This window comes from Fukomys damarensis, unplaced genomic scaffold (assembly GCF_012274545.1).
Source record: "Fukomys damarensis isolate Sample0158 unplaced genomic scaffold, DMR_v1.0_HiC HiC_scaffold_7, whole genome shotgun sequence".
NCBI lineage: Eukaryota > Metazoa > Chordata > Mammalia > Rodentia > Bathyergidae > Fukomys > Fukomys damarensis.
This window is the reverse complement of record NW_022900919.1, coordinates 13,126,033-13,148,768: the sequence shown is the minus strand read 5'-3', so window position 1 is coordinate 13,148,768 and position 22,736 is coordinate 13,126,033.

Below are 22,736 nucleotides of genomic sequence, written 5' to 3'. Positions count from 1 at the left end.
GACAGATTTGGTGTCTGGCTGTTTGGATTCTGGAACTGTCACCGTCTGATGTTGGATAAGTGACCTATCTATTCAGAGTCTTTCTACAAAGTCCTATTGCCCTACAGACTATGAGCTCAAATTCACTGCACTGTTATCAATCCTGCCTGACTTCAAAGTCTTTGCTCATTTACTCTTCCTTGTCATACTGAAAGTAACACAGATTTGTAGATAAAAAGTAAACAAATACACCCAGCTATAAGAAATCCATCTTCTACAGCAAAACATTGTGCGCTAGCTGGACTAATGTTACATTTATGTTGTTAAGAAAGAAACATGAATCAAGAGGAATGTAATTCTGACTCCTTTTGGGGGCAATCATCAAACAGTCTTTCCTCTCTACTCTGAATATTAACTTCTGCATTGTCAATGGTGCAAGTGGGACCTGTGCAGTATCTTGTATTCTGAAAAGTTGCAGGAGGCCATCTTTCAATAAATTCTCCCTGGAAGGAAGGAAATAATAACCTAATCTCATCATCTCTAGATTGAACAAGATCTGCCGTGTTACAAATCTACTTAGCTAGGGAGCAGCTCTCATGGTCTGCTTTCCTCCAGCTGTCTAAATATTACTTAGCTCCCAAATCCATCTTCTTCCTACTTCCTCCAACAAGTCTTGTACCAAGGCCTGTAGAACATATTGATCTCTTTCTCCTCTCCAGATGTCCAAAGTTCTTGGCCTCTGTGCCATGTACTTCCTTATTTGTTTTTGCTGATCGTATGTTGTCTCCTGGTTCATTGAAGCCATCATTTTGTTCCTTGAGAATGAAAACCATATTAGGATTCTCTTTTTCCTTGAAAAGGTCATCATGGTAAAGGAACGGTAACAGAAGAAGGAATGCAAGTTCGGTTTCAAATTCTGGAGTTTATGTTTACAAGGCTGGACTGACTTCTGCCTCAAATACCTCATTTTTTACTCAAGTGAGGCAACAAGAAATCATGATTTTTCATTGACAGGGAACAAGACTATGTTCTCATCTTGGCTCTTCCAATTATTCTCTGTATAACATCAATTCTTCATTTATAAAATGAGAACAATAAATTACTCTAGAGTTTTGGGGATCATTGACTAGTATAATGAATACATTAAAACATGAAATGTTGACAAATACTGCCATTTTATTGTCATGATCTTCTTTATCAGTGACCACAGTTGATAGGAACAAGGTAACCAGGTCAATTCTGCAGAAACTACTCTTAAGAGTTTATATGTCTTGTATTTCAACAAGTTCAGAGCTATACATTTTAGTAAGCTTTTAACAATATCTTGTTTGTTACCACCTAGACCAAATTATAAAATGTGAATCTAAAGGTGACAGGATTAGTGTTAGAATGGGGGGGGGGCATAGACACTCAATATTCCTTTTTGAGTAATCTTGAATGGGAATGACTTAGAATAGCCCTGAAAATAGAGAAAGTGGTTTCCCCACTTCAGTAATTTACATTAAGCAGACATTCAGAGAAGACTCCTTACACATCAGGAGTGTATGAAGCAGGACTTCCCCAACTAACAGAGTGTAACAGAGTCCTTGATGCCTTAGCAGAAACGTAAATTCTTTAGGGAGCCCGATTCAGGATGTGTCAGGTAGGTCCCCAGGACTGCATCTTTAACAAGTGCACAATGCTGCTGCTGCTGACTCCCCACCTCCTGGGAATGGGAAACATTGACTTTGCCCTTATAAACGGACTCACCGTTATTTCCATCCTAAAATCAGCATTTTCTGGAAATACCAAGAAAGCAGTCTCCTTGAAAAGAAATTTGTAATGCTTAGGGGGACGAGTTTGAAAGACTAATACATGATAATAAATTATCTATACAATGAAAGAAGGGAGTGTTAAGTATTTGAAAATGAAAATATTTTATTTTATTTTTAAATTATTTTAATTATATGTTTGTAGTATATAATGTTTACATTCCTTGTGAGGAACTGATACATGTACGTAACATATCTTCATGCTTCTTTTTCACCCCATCCATTCATGTCTGCATCTTTTTTTTTGTGTGTATGTTTGCACTCCATGTGTGGAGTTACTACATGTATATACCACATCTAAATTTATTTCTACACCCTCTTTCCTTCCTTCTTGTCTCTTTCCATCTCTTGATCTCCCTCTTCTTTGAGAAATATCTATCTCCCTACTTCCTATTATTTATCACTGATTTTGTTCTTTGTTTATATTTTGGATTTCTCATGAGAAACCATGTGATATTTAATCTTGTGTGTCTGATTTATTTCACTTAACATAATAGTCTCAAGGCATCTATTTTCCTGTAATTGACTCAAGTTTATCTTTATACCAGAGTAGTCCTCCACGGTGTGTAAATACCAGTTTTTCTTTACCCATTCATCTGTTGACGGGCATACAGATCACTTTCAATATTTTGCTGTTATGTATTATGCTCCTGTAAATATGTGTACCCATGTATCTCTGGAACATGAGATTTTTAACTCTTTAGGGAAGACACCTAGAAGGGGAATACCTGGGTCAAATGGAATTTCTAGTTTGAGTTTTTTGAGGAATCTCCATTCCGATTTCCAAAGAGGATGTACTAGTTTACATTCCCACCAGCAGTGTATAACAGAATTCCTTTTACCCTGTAGCCTTGTTATTATCTTTATTAGTTCATTTCTTGGTTATGGCCATTCTCTTGGGGGAAGGGTAGAATCTCACTGTTGTTTTATTTTAAATTTAATTTCATTTAATTAATCAATTAAATTAATTGAATCAATTCATTCAATTAATTTGTGGATTCAATTGATTAAATTACATTTATTAATTCAATTTTCAACATTTCTTCATGTGTATGTTGTCCATTTGTCCTTCTTTTCTGAAGTATCTATTCATTTCTCTTACCTTCTTTTTGATTGAACCTTTTATTTGGGGGGGTTATCATTTTTTGAGACCTTTACATATTCTAGATGTTTCTCTGCTCTGTAGGTGGTCTTTTCATCCTGTTGGTTGTTTCTTCTGCTGTGCAGAAGCTTTTTAATTAAATATGACCCCAGTTGTTGATTCTTAGTACTATTTCCTATGTAACTGGGGTTCTGTTCAGAAAGTCCTTGCCTACACTTACAGTATGATTCTAAGAGTTTCACCTATTTTGTCTTCTAGCAGGTTAAGTGTCTCTCTTTTAACATTTCTTTGATCCATTTGGATTTTAGTTTAGTATATGGTGGTATTCAATCTCGTGCATGTGGATAGCCAATTTTCCAACTCCGTTTATTGAAGAGGCAATCTTTCATCCAGTGTATGTTTTTGGCACCTATGTCAAAGATCAAATACTTGACTATGTTGAGCATTGTTTCTGCATCTTCTTTTCCATTGCTCCTCATGTCTGTTTTCATGTCAGTGTCATGCTGTTTTTATCACAGTAACTTTGTAATACTTTAAGTTCAGGATTGTCAAGCCTCCTGCTTTACATTTTTTACTCAGAATTGCTTCTGCTCTTTTAGGTCTCTTTTGGTTCCATATAAATTCTAGGGTTGTTCTCTCCAGTTCTGTGAAGAATGCCTTTGGAATTTAATTGGGATTCCATTAAATCTGTATACCAGTTTTAAATGTATGGCCATTTTGACTGTATTGGTTCTGCCTATCCAGGAACAGGGGATATCTTTCCAGTTTCTTATGTCCTCTTAAATAGGATGACATTTAGAGATGAGGCCAAATGAATATAGTAAGGATAAAAAGTAGAAAAGGTCAGAGGGGTACTCTCTAGATGGGATTAATGCCCATATTAGAAAGGTTCAGAGAGCTTGTCCCCCCAACCCACCCCATGTGAGGACAGAGTGAGAAGTTGGCTGTCTACAATCAAGGAAAAAGGCTCTCTTACCAGAACAGAAGCCTATGTTGATCTGATCATCGACTTCAACCCCCAGAATTGTGAGAACAGGAATTTCCACAGCTTATATTTTCCAGCCTATAGTAGACTAACACACTTCCAAAGGGCAAGGAGGCATGGTGTTTCCTTCACTGACCTCAGTCAAAGGGGTGGGAGAGGTTTTGAAGGACTTGTCTCCCACTCTGTATGTGCAAGAACCAAAATGAATAGAATGAGAAGTCAGCATGAGAGAGAAGCAGAGGGAAACCACTCCAACGAGAAGCGGCTGTGTCCAGTCAGAAAGGTGCTCTAAGAGGCATTTCTGTTGAATTGCTTAAACATTCCATGGGGAAAAGAATCTTGAACATTCAAAGAATGAGTGATTTCTAGCAATTTCCTATATTCCATAAATACTCAGTTTTTGTACACATTTTACTGTAGTACAAACAAAACATGTGCCACTTTAACCATTATTGAGTTTATCATTCCACGGCACTAAAGGCAATCAGAATGCTCCAAAGACTTATCACCACACTGAAACTTTTTTCCTCAGACATTAATGGAATTCCCATTCCTCAACCCACTACCCTGCACATGGCGACCATCCTTCTACTTTCTGTCTTAATGAATTTGGATAGTCGCTAAGTACTTTATATAAGTGCAATCAATCACACAAAATTTGTTCACTGATAAGATTACTTAACATAGCATAATATATTCAAACTCATGCATGTTGTGATGTATCAGAATGCTTTCTTTTTTAAGGCTTTAGAACATTCCATTATATGTCTAAACCACATTTTGCTCATCCATTGTTCTCCTAGTGGACACATGTTACTTCTACCTTTTGGCTATTGTGAATAATGCTGCAGGGACAGAGATGTACAGATATTTGGGAGTCTTTGCCTTAGCTTTTGTCGGGTGAACAGCCCACAGTGGAATTGCTGTATCACATAATAATATTCTGTTTAAGCTTTTGAGGAAGCGACATACATTTTGAAGAATCACAATATATTGTTCCAGGGAACGCGTCCAGCTTTGCTCCCTCTTGCCAACAACCAATATTGTCTGTTTAGTTTTATTTTATAATTGCCACCCACATGGGTGTGAAGTATCTGATGTGACAATGCTGGTTTTCTTTTTTAGCTTTCTCAAGGTGTGATTTTCAAGGTCAATAGTGTGTATCACTAAAAAGTTATTATCGTGCAACAGATGGCACATCTATTGCTACAGTTAGATATTATTTTTTATGCTTCATTGTAGGTTTGATTGAACTTTCCCAAATGAATAATGATATTGAACATCTTTTTGTGTGCTTATCAGTCATTTGTACATCTTTGGAGAAATGTCTATTCAAGTCCATGGATGCTTTTTAATTTAAATTGTTGAGTTTTTTCATTGTTGAACTGTAAATGTATTTTCTATATACTTGACATGAATCCTTTGTCAGGTATGTGATTTTTCAGCTGCTTTTCCCATTTTCTGCGTTTTTTTCACTCTGTTAAAAGTATACCTTCTTCTGCTTTTTTGTTGTATGTGATTTTAGTATTTCATTTATAATAATTATTGCCAAACATATTATGAAGCTTTTCTCCTGTGTTTCCTTCTAAGGGTTTAATATTTTGGCTCTTTAATCCATTTCAGTTAATTTTTATATATGGCATAAGCTAATCATCCGACTTCATAGACTTTTGCATGTGGATATCCAGTTTTCCCAGCATGTATTGAAACATTGTCTCTTCCCCACTGAGTTTGAATTGTCTAGACACCTTTACTTGGGTTTCTTTCTAGACTCTATTCTATCCTATTGGCTTGTTTTCTTTATACCAGTACTACGCTGTTTTGATTCCTATAGTCTTAAAGGAAGTGTTATAGCATAGTAGCTTTATAGTAAACTTAAAAATCATGAGATGTGATGAACTTTCTTTTTTTTTCCCTCTCTCTCTCATTGAGTTTATTGGTACATTTTAGGTATACAGTATGGTTACATTCATCATTGGGATCGTACCTCTACTTGAACTTTCTTTTTTTTTCCCTCTCTCTCTCATTGAGTTTATTGGTACATTTTAGGTATACAGTATGGTTACATTCATCATTGGGATCTTGTACCTCTACATGACAGGTCTTGGTTCTCATTTTTTCCCCTTGTCCCTACCCTCCCTTCACCCCTTCCTCCCTTCCCTATTTACAAATACTTTATCTCCATTATGATGAACTTTCTTCTAAAGATTATTTTAGCTATTTAGAGTCACTTGATATTCCATATGAATTTTAGAATGTGTAAAAAGAGTCAGTGGGAGTTTTTATGTGCACTGCATAGAATCTGCAAATCACTTCAAGTATTATCGTTAAAAATATTAAGTTTTTCAATTGATGGCCACAATATATCTTCCCATTTATTGTCTCTTCAATTTATTTCATCGATGTTTTATAGTTTTTAGTGTAAAAGTCTTTTGCTTTAATTCTCAATACGTTATTGCTCATGTTCTTGTAAATAGAATTGCATTCTAAAAAACTCTTGTGCATGTTTACTGTTTGCATGTAGAAGTACAACTGATTTGTGCATATTGTTTTAGTATCCTGAAGCTTCACTAAATTCATTTATTACTTCTAAAAGTTATGTTCGTTTCTCTGTGTGAATGTGCAGTCTTGGTTTTCAGGATAGAAAATTATACCTTCTGTTAACAAAAATAGCTTTATTTATTTGTTCTTGCTGATAGTGCTTAATATTTCTTTCTCTAGCCTAAGTGCTCTAGCTGGGACTTTCAGCACTTACATTGGATAGAAATAGTAAAGTGAGCATCTGTGTTTTTCTGATCTTAGGGGAAAAGTGTTCAGTCTTTCCTTATTGAATATCATGTTAGCTGAGGATTTTCAATAGATATATTGTGTGGAAGTAGCTTCCTTCTATCCTAAATCGTTTAGTGACTTAAATATGGAAAGAATTTTTAACTTTGTCAAATGCTTTTTCTGCATCAATGGAGAGTGATCTAAATTGTCATATTTCCACATTATTTTTCTCTCATTTTTTTAGTATGATATATTGCTCTGTTTTTTTTAGGAATGTTGAACTGTGATTGTATTGCAGTGATAAATTTCACATTGTTATGGCGAGTAACCCTTTTAGTATGTTACTCAATTTACTGCTAGTGTTTTGTCAAAAAAGTTCCATCAGTTTTTGGAGGAATAGTGCTCTGTAGTTTTGTCTTTTCAAGCACTCTCTTTTTCTCATTTGGAATCAGTGTAATGTTCACTTCCTAGCATGAGTTGCAAAATGTTTCTCTTTAGTTTTGGAAAGAGTTTGTAAATGATTAGTGTCAATTCTTCTATAAATGTTAGGTAGAATTCAGTAAGGAGGTAATGGTCTGAGATTTGTTTTTGTTTGTTTGTTTTTCCCAACTGGAAAGTTTTTGATTAGTATTTAAGTATGCTTATGATTATAGCTTTATCCAGATTTTATATTTTCTCATGATTTAGTCCTAGAAAGTTGCATATTTCTAATAATTTGTCCATTTCATCTAGGTTATTCAATTTTGTGTCATAAAATTTCACAGCACTTAAAAATAATCCTTTTTATTTCTATAACATTAGTAGCTGATTCCCCTCCTTCCTTTCTCATGAATTGTCTCATTATTTTAGCCACCCAGCCTAATGATTTACAGTTTGTTGATCTTTTGAAGAAAAACAATTTACTTCATTGATTTTTTTTCAATTTTCAATTCTATATCTGTCCTACAATTTTTTCCATATTTTTATTGTGTTAGCAAATATATAACATAAAATTCATCATCCCAACCACTTTTTAATTGTAAAGTGTTTTTAAGTACTTTCATACTATTGCATAACCATTGCCATTACCTATCTCAAGAACTCTTTTCTCCTTTAAAACATGAAACTCTGTATCCATTAAATACTAGCTTCCAATTCCACTCTCCACCCAACCACTTATATTTTGTCTGATATTAGTGTAGTTTTTGTTAACTTTCTTTTCGTTGCTATTTGTGTATCATTTTTTTCTTTCACCTTTGACTTGTGTGAGTCCTGAGATCTAAAATGAGTTTCTTAAAAAATAATGAAAATTTTAAAAGTGAGTTTCTTCGAGAGAGCAGATAGTATGATCTTGCTTTTTAAAAATCTCTTCTGAAAATCCGTGCTTTTCTTCCTTGAAAAGTTTAGCCCATTCACATTTAAATTGTTTATTGATAAGAAAGTGCTCAATTTTGTTATTTTGTTATTTATTTTCTGTATTACTTATAACTGCTTTCCTTTTTGCGTACTGGGGATTGAATTTAGGGTCTTCACACTGACCTACATCCACAGCCCCTTTTTATTTTATTATTGTTTTATCTTGAGACAGTGTCTTGGAAGTTACTAACAGCTTAGCTCAAACTTGAGATCCTTCTGCCTGAGCTTCTCATAGTGCTGGGATTACAGGTGAGTGCCCCCAAGCCTCTTATTTTAAAAAATATTTCCCTTTGGGTTAGTTGACTTTTTTCTTTTGTTGTGAAACATGGATTCTCTTCTCATTTTTTGTGCATTCTCTCTCTATATATATTTGTGTGCATTCCAGATAGATAGCAGATGATAGATAATAGGTAGATAAGTTTAATTATCATTGGGATTGCATGTAATATTGTAAGTTAGAATAATTTATTTTAAATTAAAATGAACTTAATTTCAATTTCCAACAATTATAACTCAGGTCCTTGTGCTTGTGAGGCAGGCGGTTGAACCACTGAGCTAAATCTCTGGCCCATCAATGATATCTTTATTTGTATCTGTTAACACAGATTTAGAAGTATTATTCACAAATTTTTAATCCTTTAGACAATAAAAACTGGATTTACATACCAAAATAATGGTTAGCTTATTTATCCATGTATTTACCTTTATAAGAAAACTTTATATTTTTATATGGCTTTGAATTAGTTTAATATTCTTTTATTTAACTTGACACACTCCCTTTATTATTTCTTGTCAGACAATTCCATTAGTAAAGAACTCTCTCAGCTTTTATTTTCATCGAATGCTTTAATTTCTTTCTCACTCTTGAAGGGCAGTTTTTCTGAATAGATTTCTGATTTAATGGAGTTTTCCTGCCTCTTGGTACTTTAAATCTATGTCACTGCCCCTGGTCAGCAAAGTTTCTGGTGAAAAATCCACTTTATTGTCTCATCAAGAATCCTTTATATATGGTAAATACCTTTCCTCTTGCTGTTTCAAGATTTTCTCTTTGTCTTTTGACGTTTTCTCTAAAATATTTGTTATGGGTCTTTGAGATTACCTAGTTGGTTTATCTGCATCATTGTTGGGTAGATTATGACCAAGAGTTTACATATTTTGCTGTTAGAAGACAATAACTACCCTTTAGCTTATAGAAATTATTAATATCCTCACCTTTATATTCATTTATTAAGAGCTAAAATTTATAAATATTTCTGAGTTCTGAGCTGAGTATGTAGTACCTTTTGAAAACATCAGGCAGGTTGGGTTGGATTTGTTACTTTTCTAAGAATTTAGTTTCTTTCTTGCTTATATTGCTGGAAAATCAACGACCTGTGCCAGACAAGTTGTTTTCTTTATCCTGACAAAAAGCAGATCAGCAAGTTTTCATATTGCACTGTTTTCAATGGCTGAAACATCAACATTTTATAACAAGAAAAAAATTAAAATTCTTCAACATTTGGAAAAGAAGTGCTTGTAAAAGTTTTCACATCCATTCACCATCTGGAAAAGCAAGGTTTTACAGTGAGGTCTGACGATGTCTAGAGTCACCAGGCATTCTGGAAAATGACCTCTTATTTAAGTTATTTCCTATCCAGGATGCCACAGTGTTCACCTTTCTACGACTTTACCTTGCTGAAGACTTATCATGGAAAATTAAGAGAAGTTTATATGGACGGCCAATTCCATAGCCTTTCTACTGGGAATATTTTAACACTAAAATCAATTGTAGGTTCATGAGGAAAACCAACAACTCTTGACTCTTTTTAATGGCCACAAAATTCCATGTTCAAAAATATTTATGGACTACTTCCCTTATGCCAGGCTTTGGGATGGGGATGTATAATTCAGTAGGGAATCTGTGTATTCTCATCCTCTTAGAGTAGAAAACTAGCTAAAACAAAGTCCTCCAATCTCTCCACTCTCTCAGCGCTTGACTGAATGCAGAATGCTTGCTCCCTTTTGTGTGTTGAGTCTTTGCACATGCAGAAGTGAGGTCTTTAGACATATATTGGAATAGTGACTGATTTCCTCCATATGTGAAAAAGATAAAGTTTACTACCTCTGGCTGGCTTGTGTTGAAGGCAAATATTCATGTATGTTCAAAGTGAACCTAAAGTTATTTTTGAATCCAAGCAATCCTGCTGGAAATTGTTCTAATTAGTGCTTTATTTTTCAGTTCTTTATGTTAGAATTTTGACCTCTATATGCATACAGTACTAATGCATGTAAACTTACATAGGGAGTCCCTCCTTGTACTATTCCTGGTTATGTGAATGACTTCGTGGCTAGGTAGCAATCTGATTAAAACTGTATTGGGATTATTGTAGCTCCTTAGTAATTATTTTGAGGTAGAAGTCTTGTGTGTCTTCTTCCCAGAAAGCTAGATAAACTGAAGAATGAAACTCCAGAATCTTCCATAATGAACTTTGTCATGACTGAGCTTTCCATTTTCCAAATACAACATTTCTTCAGAGGTTGTAAAACACAAAGCCCCCACTAACTACTGTTGATTTTCCTGGGGCACATATGTCCACTTCATGGTGCAAGGCTGCCATTGGCTACATAACCATTGAGAATTTCTACCAAATTCATGTCTGAAAGAGCCTTTTCTCCCTCCGGGTGGAGATATCATGGCACTTAGTTCATCAGCAACTATTTAATGACTATCTAGGCCTGAGTAAAAAAGAAATTCAAAGGAATCAAAACAGATTCCAACAGTGTTTTAGATAGAAAAGTCCACCTGTGAAGCAGAGAGCTGGACCATATAAAAATTCAACTTTTAGGGCTACTAGTAGCATGAAAAAAGAAGGAAAGATTCTCTGAGATAGAGTAATGGAAGAGAAAAAAACAACAACAACAGAAAAATGGAAGCCTAGTCTGTCTCCAAATATGTTCAGTATGTGATCTCTGGGCCAGTCACAAGGACATTGTCTGGAAAAGTGAATATTAAAAGTTCTCATTAAAGTTCTTAGAGTCCACCTGGACTTACTGAGTCCAATTTGGGGCAGGGTTCAACTATTCTTTTGAGAATCTTCCAGGTAATTTTGAAGCATGCTTTAATTTGTGACCGCCCCCGTCATCTTGCTAGGGGGTGCTCTTTTCACTTTATCACATTATCCTCTCCTTGTGAAGATAGAGGAGGAGAGAATAAAGTGTCAGGAGTTGGTCTATTTAGGCCGAAGGGTTATCTTGGAACCAAAATTTGTTCAACTACTAATATTTACTGGACAGAGTACTTACACTATCCATTTTTATTTAGGAAGGTCTCAGTTCTCTTTCTGGAACACAATAAATGATTTATAAATTATCCAATAATCATGTCTAGAACCACATACGGCTGTGTGCAATGACACTAATACAATCACAGAATATTAATAAGACAACCTTACAATGGAATAGAGGGAAAAGCAAATTTTGCACATAATATGCACAAATTAGGTTTCTAATACCAAATATTATTTCTTTAAACATTATACAGAAGTAGAAGTGAAAGTATAGATTTACTAGTAAAGATCAAAGAGCAATACACCTCTTGGAGTGGGTGCGGACCAGTGAGAAGAACTCATAGCCCTGAAGGTATCAGAGCCTGTATGTGGTTTTTGATAGGGAGGGAATAGCTCTTTTAACTGACATGACAATTCATACCCATCAGTTACAAGTCTCCTCTTTTCTGTTGGAGGGGGATTTTTGTCCTTTTATGGACCCTTGAGGAATTGTCAAGGTGCTGAAAGCTCATGGATGTGTGTGCCATAACCCCAATGCCAATTGCATTATAATGAATTATAATGCAGTTTGGCTCACTTTTGAATATTTATGATATTCTATAGCTCATGTGTTTCCAGGCATGGCTTAGTCATTAAAGGTGACTACCCTTTGTGGTTTTCAAAGAGCTTATCCCAGACATGGCAGAACTGATGTCATATATGTCTTTTCCTGGGGACCCCTGAAGCATTACTGAAAACCTCTGTGGCAGGCTCCAGTCTCCTGCCTAGTCTATAACCCTAAAAGACAGAAAGTGGGGTGCCAGGATGACCAATGCTGGTGCAACTGACAAAGGTGCTGGCCAGTCCAAGCCACTGATTTTTATTGGTAATCAATTGGGGTAAAGGCGAACTATGTGCAAAGGCAGCACTACGTGCAAGGATGCACAGCCATGCAGTTTTTGTGGAAATTAATGTATGCAAGGCTCATAAAAGATAAGACAAAGCATTCTTGAATTAGGAAAAAAATGGACAAAATATATGGTTGTAATTAGAACATTGTCTTTCTAGTAAGAATGTTTCAGTTGTGGGAATGGAATTTGGGTGTGAGTTACTCTGACCTTGGCACGTAGGCTTTGGTTGGACTCCCTTCTATAAACAGCCAATTGTGGGGTTAACTCTTCACAGCCTGCACTGCTCACAGCCTACTTTGGTCATAATCATTTCTGCAGTCTCCCGCACTCTTTACCAAGGTGTGGTCCAGCTATTAGAACTGGATGCTCTCTGCGGTTTTAGGGAGCTGCCTTCCTCTTTTTCCCTCAGCTTTTCAGATCCATTCATCTCCAGGGGGCTCTCTGTCTATCTCCTGCCTCAATACCATGGCAGAATGTCTAACAAGGACAATTCAGTGATTGGCACTTTTAATTGTCAGATAAATCACCACCCAGATGAAACTGGGAATCTCTCCTACAAAGTCTACATATTCCTTCATATGGTTCAGGTTGTCCACTACCAAGTATTCTCGCAAGCACCCTAGAATGGAAATGTGCAGTGTCTCCTTTCTTCAAATCAGAGGTCCCCACACTTGGCACCAGAGACTGGTTTCATGGAAGATGATTTTTCATGGAACCAGGGGATGGGAGGAGGTAGGTGCAGGATTTAAATTTTTTAAAGTTTCTTTTATTTGCGATACATAATAGTTATATTGTCCAGTGCTAACAGCACCGCTAGAGCTAGCATTGTCAGCTCTACCTCAGGTCATCAGCCATTAGATTCTCATAAGGAGCAGGCATCCTAGAATCTTTGAATACATAGTTCACAGTAAGCCCCTATCAGAATCTAATGCAGCCACTGATCTGAAGGGGGCCAGAAATCAGGAGCTATTGTGAATTATGGGGAGAGCTGTAAACACATACACACAGATGGAGCTTCATGCTTCACTCACTGGTTTTTAAGAAGCCATGGACTGGTAGTGGTTCATGGCATGAATATTGAGGGACCCTGCTTTAAATTATTCAGTAGAACTTCAGCTTTGCTCAGCCATTCTGCATATTCCTAGAAGTTATCCTGACTCGTATTCTGATAAGAACACCAGTTATATGTCTTATTTCTGATGATATCATCTTGTGAAAGGGTTCCATAAAATAGTGGCTTAATTATTTCTGATTCAAGTAGTCCCTCAAAGACACTGTGTGAGTAGAGACTGACGATGGCACGTGTCTGTCCCCAACATCAGACATGTATGCCTTTGCTTTGTGGTCTGCTTGAGTCTTGATCTATCAAGTTATTCTTTTTTGCTTGCTTGTTTGGTTTTTTTTTGGTACCGGAGATTGAACTCGGGTCCCTGCGCTTGCAAGGCAGGCCACCGAACCACTGAGCCAAATCCCCGGCTATCAGATTTCTCTTATAAATTTCAAACTCTGTGCCTGGGAAAGGAAACACAATTTGGTCTCTCTTGTTCCTATTTTCCCAACTTCCTTTTAAGCAACCACGACGTGTCTGTCGGAACTGCTGATTTGGAGCTATTATGCATGAGAAACCAAGGCAGAAAATGCAAATTAAGCACATCAAAACTGCTACCAACTGCTGTTTCTTACATGTGAAAACTTTCCTTAAGTTTATTTGCATTTATGTGTAATTTTTTCACTATTACATTTTGAGTTCATGTAGAGAGAGTGACTTCAAAAGAATAGGCAGTGTTTCACAGGAATGGATCCTGTGGAACGGATGCTGCAGTAAGGTAGAGCTAGATTTGAAAGCCAGTCCTAGCATTTATTTCCTTATGGATTTCAGAGAAGTTTCTCATCTCATCTTTCTCATGCATATATAGGAGATAAGAATTCCTACTTTAAAGAACTAATGTGAAATTCATTAATGCTTCTTCCATTCTACAAATAGTTTTTAGCACGTTCAGGAGCTGGGCCAAAGGAAGAGGATGTATATGTGAGCAAGGAAAACACATCTCCTGGGGGTCCTACCAGGGGGCTTCTGTGAGCTATTGCAATTATTCTAAATGCCATGAAAGAAAAAAAATGAAACACGCTAAAGAAATCTGCTGTGTGATATCTATAACGGAAGAAAATTGTCACAACACACAAAATTTGGGGGAAAAGGTCCAATGGCCAAGGTAGGTGAATAGCTCATTGACAGCTCTTTGACCCATCAGAAATTTCAACTGACCACTGAAAAAACTAAGGCATATCGTTATAAAGACAAGCTTTTGAGAAAGGAAAATGTTAGAACCTAGACCTTGAGTTAAAATCTCAAAAGCTCAGTGAAGCCCAGAAAAAAATGCAGGGGTCATATTTGGCTTAAATGCCCAGTGTAGTTTACTTGGCATATTCTCCAGAAATGATAAGTGTATTTGCCATTCTAAAACCATGCGTTACTTGACTTCTTGAAAATAAACAGTGTTTTGGTTAGCAAGCAGTTTGGAACTGATTTTAAAAAATATTTTCAACAAGACTTCTAGCAGAGCCTTCCCACTGAAATACAGTCAATCCACAAATGGAGATCTGTGGCCTGAAATCAGATTGTCCTCAGGCAAACAGTAGCTTTCTTTTGTTAGTATTGTGCATTTAGTATTGGCCAACACTCCACTACTCTCAAGGGACACTGAAGCCCAACTGTCTTTATGAGCATAAGGACAGGGGAAATGCTAGGCACCTCAGGCAAGAGCTTTTTGGCTGCATTTAGACTTTTAAATGTCTCCTTTTGAAGAAGTGGTGTGCTCTTCTGGAAGGATTTAAAACCATGTTATATAAGTTGCAATTAGTGACTTCCCACAAATTGAGTATCACTCTAGCACGTGAGAGCTCTCTAAAGTGTCTTGTTGCCTGGCTCACTGGGTTGATGTTCCTTGTTCTCTAGAGGGCAGTTGCGTTTCTCTTCCCTTTTATACTCAACCACGTAGGTGGACATCATCACAAGTGTGTATTCCAGGAGCTTCTATTTAGGTGTTTATAAGGCCTCCAGCTAGAAACATAAAAGCAACATCATACATTGCCTTCAAAATTCATTTTATTTTCTTACCAGGAATGTTTTTCCATTTTGTTTTCAGTGCATAGGTTTCTCCTAACCTACACTGGCCTGTCCTGCCATTCTCAATCTTGTAAGTAAAGATGCACTGTAATGAAGAAGACATATTTATAGTAGTTAAATATGACACAGAGGTGATTCCTGAAAGGCAGCAAAAACTTTTTATTGTCCTTATGCAATGAATCCACATCCCTGCGCCAGGAAAATAATAAACTTGTTAAAGCCTTTTGCTTTTGTTGAGGAGGTTTTGGGGAGATTTCAGAAGAAAGGTAATGTTTACCAAAGGCAAAGTGTGGTTTGATCACTTCAGGAAGAATGGCTGGTTGGCACCTCCATGTCAGGTGGAAGCAGAGAACTGACAGGCAGACCTCAAGTGGAGACTACTTGCACACAACTGTCAACTGGGAATCAATTCCTGCACCATGCAGGGTTTCGCTGTGTGGTTAACAACAGTGACAATTTATTTTAAAAAATCAAATAAAAAACCTGAACTTATATAGTTTTGGAAGCCTTAGATTCTGCTTCTCTCTGTCATTTCTCAGCTCTGTGACACAGACAAATCACTGGGGGATTCTAGGTCTCTATTTTCTGCTCTGTGGAACAATAGAATTAGATAAATTTTGAATTCCCACCAGTTTGTAAGTTTACAGGTTATCTGGATTCAAATCCCGGGTCATTCTTTTTCTTTGGGTAACACCCATTAGCCTCCAGACCTTAGTCTCTTATATCCTAGAGGAACAAACATAATGTGTGCCTTAAAACTATTTCTTAGAGATTGACTTATATGTAAAAGTCTCTAGGAAAGAAACACAAATAGTGAATTGTAGCCTTGACCTAACTGGTGGGCCTTCAATGCCTGTCTCAAGTCTCTCCTGTTCCAGCCTCTACCCATGGGGAGCAAGCCCATCCCTGTGAGCTTTCCCCACCCAGGCATACTTGCGGGGTACCTAGACCAGCTACTTTGTTCTCCCTGACCCAGGGGCGAATGAGGATGAATGATAAACACCGTCAGTTTAGCGTGCAGGGCAGCCAGGGGCTCTTGACTCATCTAGCTCATCTCACCTTTTCACCTTTTCACCTAATCGATTCACCCAACCAAGATTCATCTGATTTCCAGTATCCATTAGCTCATGCTCAGGTAAACACTTAATATCAGCAGTCTCAACTTTTCCTTAGAAACTGCAATACGCCATCACCTGCGAGCCTAACCTTCTCCTTTGTGCTCACAGAGAAGGCCGGTTAGGCATCAGTTCTCTTCTCGTCTCCCACCATAAATCTCCCGGCATGTGTGCAAGAGCCTTGCTAATAGTAATTAGAAAAAAAAAAAATTTAAGCAAAAGAGTGGAGATTTTTCCAGTCAAAAGTTTCTGTGCTTTTAATTATTCTGCTTAGAAATGGTGCCTGGGTGCTAGGAAATCTCTTAGATATGAAATTGATTTCTTAGCACTGCTAACATTTGAACAAATTAGCAGAGGTGAGAGGGAGCTGAGAAAGGAATAGAAAAAAGCCTTCAAATTGACCTTGCTGCCCATAGAAGGAGCAGCGTAGCCATTGCAAAAGCAAGTTTGGAAGGAAATGGAAGATGATAGATGGGGATTGACTTCAAAATCTAAAAGGTACAAAATCTGTGGACATTTTTCATTGTTTGAGGAAGAAAGGAATCTTCCTTTTATGGTGTGGAGTGTGTGCAAGTAAGAGGCTGGCCAACCAGGGGCCTCTGTTCTTGGCCGCGCATACACTGTGCACGCGACCACTCTCGCCAATGGCCTTGGGTGGGATGTTCCACGGCTCAGCTGGGTTTAGTGGTGTAAGTCATTGAGGTCTTTGCTCTGTTCCCTTCTTTGCATGATCTCTTGATGCAGACATGCCATGGTCTTAGGAGAAGGTAAAACCACAGGTGCTTACCACATCTTGAATCATCAATAAAACCCATGCTGTATACTGATATGTCCTCATGAATGGGCATAAAATATTATCCTGAATAAACAAGACTTACATGAAACAGTTTTAAGATAGCATGGCTACACTCACGTGAAGTTCTACAATAGGCAGAAGTAATGGGAAACATTAGAAAACACCGCCTCTGGAGGTTTGGGGTTGGGTTTGATTGGAAAAAAGTCTAAAAACACTTTCAGAAGTGATCCTAATACTCTATATCTTGATGAGGGTTCGGGTTCATCAGTGTACACAGTTTTGAAAGTCAGCAAATGTGAAATTAAGATTTATATAATGTCTTGGGTAGGAATTTCAAGAAAAGAAAGTCTGTAAGCAAATATGAAACTTTAGCTAGGGATATGTGTGCTGATTAATGGAAAATAAGAAGAATCACAAATAGTTTATAGGTAAACTACGGAAGCAGACAAAGTCTAACAGCAAATAGTCTGTGTTTTCAGAGTAAAAATGTGAGTGAGTAGGATTTGAAGTCAGGTCTGCCTCTCTCTTAATCCTTCTTTCATTTCTCTATGGGAATTAATGCGCAGACAATTCCAAAGATTTGCTGTGAACTATAGGAAGGAGGATTTTGAGGGAAAAAGAACTGTGAAGTGGTAGAATTCCAAAGTTAAGGCAGGTAAAAATCATACAGAGTTTCAACAATGTACTACTCAGTATTTGGATCTAATGTGGGGTTTTCAGAGGGTTGTGACATCCACAGATAACTAATTAACCTGTGCAGCAAATCCATTTAATTTGCTGCCATGACACAGCCAATCAGAACTGGCTTACTGTTTGCTCATTTGGAAAATGATGCGGATTCCCATTTATACTTAATTACAGTGCAAAGGTTGCCAATTATCTTCTCTATAGAAGCATCAGATGCTTCAATATCATTGTGAACATGTGCCTATAATTATGTACATAATTTGTCTTGCAGAAATTGTAACCCAGCCACTACCTGGATCTTATGCCTGTAATTAGAATTTAAAAAATCAAATGGGAAAAGTGAGTTGGTTGGATTTGAGACCGTTACACTATGAGGACATGTACGGAGCTGTTAGCAGAACTCAGAGGCAACCAATGTCTCTTTGATTGCTGCCCTCTATAAAAAATAATTAGCAAGTGTGAGGAAAAGGTGAAAATTAGGTAGGGTGAAAGCACAGAACAATCTCTTTTCCAGGACTTGACTGAAATCGTTAAAAATCCCTTTGGCACCTCAAATTCAACATTTCTGAAACCAAACTCATTATCCACGTCCTGCCTGACTTTACCTGTGCCTTCTTCATTTGTGCTTTCCATATTTGATAGTGAAAGGCATTCTAGAGTCTTCTGCAACCGTTATTAATTGAACTCTTTCCTATCAATCAAAGCTTTAATTTTAATGTGTAAGTGTTTCTGAGCCTGTCACTGCTGTCAATGCTGTGACAATTCTGCCTCCATCATCACTGCATGGCTAGCTTTTCAAGTATATATCAGTAGTTCTGCCTTCGTCCAGATTCTCCTCTCTCTTGCTCAATTTCTGCATTTCTCACGGTAAGATCATCTCTAATTCAGAAGGTAATTTTTTTACTCCAACATTCGGAAGAGATGGGGATGTCTATCTCTCCCTCAGCAGTGGTTGGCAAGACACACCAAACATTTTATTGTTTGCATTCTGGGCCAGCGTCATGTTCTCCTGTCCCATGCTGCAACCGAGAGGAGCTCTATTTAATACGTTACTGAACATGTCGTATGATATGCCCATTATTTCGATTATCACTTGCAAGACAATTGACTACTCTGAAATTCAGTTGCTATCGGCAACCATTCTCATTTTGATCAGATTTTGTGGGTCAAAAGTGTAGGAACTGTGAGAATGAGTGGTCATTTCTGATCAACATTGCATCAGCTGGAGCCCAAAAATTTACTTCCAAATTGACTGGTCCTCAAAGCACTTTTATTCCCCCTGTTGTCTTAGTTACTTTTCTTCCCAAATAACCAACAAATACTCAACATCCACAGCTTGAAGAGAAGCTTATTTGGCTGACACTTTTAGCCCAAAGTCAGTTGGCCTCAGGGCAGGAAGGGCATGGCAGAAAGATCTGACAAAGAAAGCTGCTCACACCATGTGTGTGGGGGGGAGAGCAGAGTGAAGGGAGGATCTGGGGAGGAACAAATGGCCTTCCAGGTCATGTTCCCAGTGGCCTGTCCCTGCCACTAGACCTCAGCTCTCAGCAGAAGTCAACTACAAGTGCCTGCAAGATTCAGTCCTCCAAATACTCCTGTGAGGACTTTAGGGGAATGTTACGGAGACCGTAACATCCATCTTCAGGATTTCTCCACTGGTGAGTTTACTGCAGCGTGGATATTTGGAAGCTGTATCCAAACAGGCAGGAGAAACTGCCCAGTTAGGTAAGAGCTAAAACAGAAAAAAGTATGGCAACATTTCTGCCATAGCTATTAGCAACTGTAGTTCAACAGGCCCTCAGATTTAAAATCATGGCAAAATAGACTCCCCGACTTGGTGGGAAACATTAAAGTCACACTCAAGAACAGGACATAGGATGGGAGATATTGAGCTCACATTTGAAACATAAAATTGTTGACACTGAGTCTTTCCCCTTGAAGTGTCTATTACTCTTTCCTCTCCACTCAATTTATGCTTGGCTTTTAAGGCAAACTTTAGGAACAGTTGTTTAACTTTGGATTCTGTAAGAAAACACAAAAATCTTCTCACAATACTTTTATAGGACTTGGTTCCGTCCTTTCCTATTCAGCATGGAGCATCCGTGTCTATTTACCGACAGATTTACCTCTTCCGTCAGAATTCTTAGTGTATTTCAGAGTCCAGTACCCAGATGTGAAATACAAGATTTCTGATCAGACGACTAACTGAAGGGATGAGCAAATGGTTCTACACAAATTTCCATACTAGCCACGCCTAGCACACTTCCTGGAACAAGTTAAGCATCTTGTGATTATTAGTTTCCAGGGTGGTCCCCAATAATTTCAATTTCTTGCTATTCATACTCTCGCGCCTTTCCTTCCAGTGGTACTACTGTTAGTCTGTGTGACCGGAAGAATACGGCAGCAAGGAAGGTGTTATACTTCTGAGAACAGTTTATAAGAGACACTGTAATATTTTCCTCTCAGATTCACTCTGGTGGAAGCCAGCTGCCATACTGCGAGCAGTCCTCTGGGAGAGGCCCAGAGGGTGAGAAACAGAGGCCTCCTGTGAACAGCCACGTAAGTGACCTTGCAGTCAGATCCCCCATCCCTGCCAGAACTTCAGGAGCCTACACCCCAGGCAAAAGCATGAATGACCCCATAGAGGTCCAGATCCAGAGCCACTCAGCTGAGGTGCTCCCAGATTTCTGATCTTCATAGACCATATAATATTTTCTGTTTTAATAGGCTAAGTTTGGAGGTAAACTCTATACCACAAGAAATAACAAATTTATATTTTAAAAATCCTTATGAGTGCCATTCAGAGTAGCAGGAATGAGGCAGTTTTCCTCCTCTTGGATTTTTAGCCCAAGTATTTTGTTGTTATTAGGACAGGCACCTGGGTGGTAATTCCTATTGAAGCCAAACCACCTGGGTCTTTTCTTCATCACAAAGACCTTCTCAGACACTACCAAGAGAGAGGAATGATCTCATTTCTTGGAGTGTATGTGCTAATTAGCTGCATGATGAAGTATAGTATGTCAAGCAATAAAATATTTGTACTTAATCTTCAATACATTTTCTTACTGAAAGAATATAATGACAAAGAATTAAACATGAAACCACTAGATAGCACTGGACCTTAAAAAATTGCCTTGCTTTACTAGCTTCATATTTAAATTCCCAATTGCTAAACTGATAAAAATCTGATTATTTTGGTAAGAGCTTTCATTTTTGTCTCCATAAAAGTGAAACATGAAAGAAAAAAATAAATATGGAACTATCTAGAAAATATTTTGCTTTTTTACTAGGTATGTTTCTCAGAAATTCAGAAGGGGATTCTGAAACTGCAAAATCAGTCACCACAAAACATTTTTGATATTCAATCTATTTTAATATTTGCATCTAGAATTATTGAGAAATACCCTAAACAAGCATCATGCGCTCAGATTTAGTAATTCTATAGTCCATGCTAATCTGGTCAGCCATATTCAGGTACTTGCCAGACACAGGATGCCATCTGCTAAGTGATTGATAGTTAGACTCTCAGGGGGCAAAAAGCATCTGGTGATTCCAACGTGAGCATGGCTGCTCAATGAGCGCTTTCTCTTCTAACCTGGAAATCATTCTAAAGACACCAAAAATGAAAAAAAGAAAGAAAGCAAACAAACAAAGACCTTGCATACTGTGTTCCATGGTCCTAGGAGATTAATACAATTCTTACACCTCAGAACAGTTCTAAAGGTTGTGTAAGCATTTGGGTTTGAGTAGAACAGAACTGTGGAGTCCAGAGTGAAGTAGGGAGAAATTTCTTTGGGTACAGATCTTGGCATTGGCTGATCCGAGAAGGTAGCAACTTAACATATATACTTCCTAGAAGGAGGACAAAAATGTGAGGTACAAAACCCCAATCTCTTATTTGCATTATTACATGTAGGAACTGGATGAACTGGGCTGATGCAACAGGCTTCATGGACCAAACTTAACTCAACGAAGCAGGACAAGCAGGGTGACATAGAGAAATACATTAGCCATATTTGCTGGAGAGTTACAGCTTAAAAAAGGAAAGACTTTATGTTATAGAACTAAGAACATTCTTTCCAGGCTCCTTCTTACAAGAAACACTTAAAAATACCTTGCTTTCCAAATACAATTTGTTCAATGAAAAGTAATCAAAATGAGATAACACAGCATTGATTCCAATATTTAAAAGGAAAGAAAAAGAAGGTAAAGATAAATATTCACCAATAGAAAACACACACATGCACGCATTATGGAGTAAAATAGATATAAATTGTGATCAAATATGTTTGGCACAAATTCAAAAATCCTACAGCATAATCATTTCCATAAGGAAGACCATGAATCTAAAAATGCAAAAATTCAGAGGGGAGATAGTAAGTTTAGCAGAAGGACATGGTGAGGGACTGAGGAATTTATGAAAGAAAGAAATGGAAAATAAAACCATTATAAAATTGAGACAAGGCTGAAAAGCATGGAATAAACATAGAAAAAGTCACAGTAAAGACATAAAAGCAATGACAACTCAAACATGGAAAGAAAGTTTAGAAAGAAAGCAAACAACTGGACAGTACAAAGGCTAACATTCATGTCATTTAAATTGTTGAAGAAGAAAGCCAAACTATGAATAAAGCAAATATTTAAATTTATAATTAAAATGTTTCATACAGTATAAAATCCATGGAATTCCACATGAGAAGGGCCCACAAGAAACCAGAGAATAGGTAACACCAGGGGAATAGTTGCTGCGATACATTCCACTGACGTTGGTGGTTTTCTCAACAGAATAGGTTTATCTGGCAAACAAGGAAAAA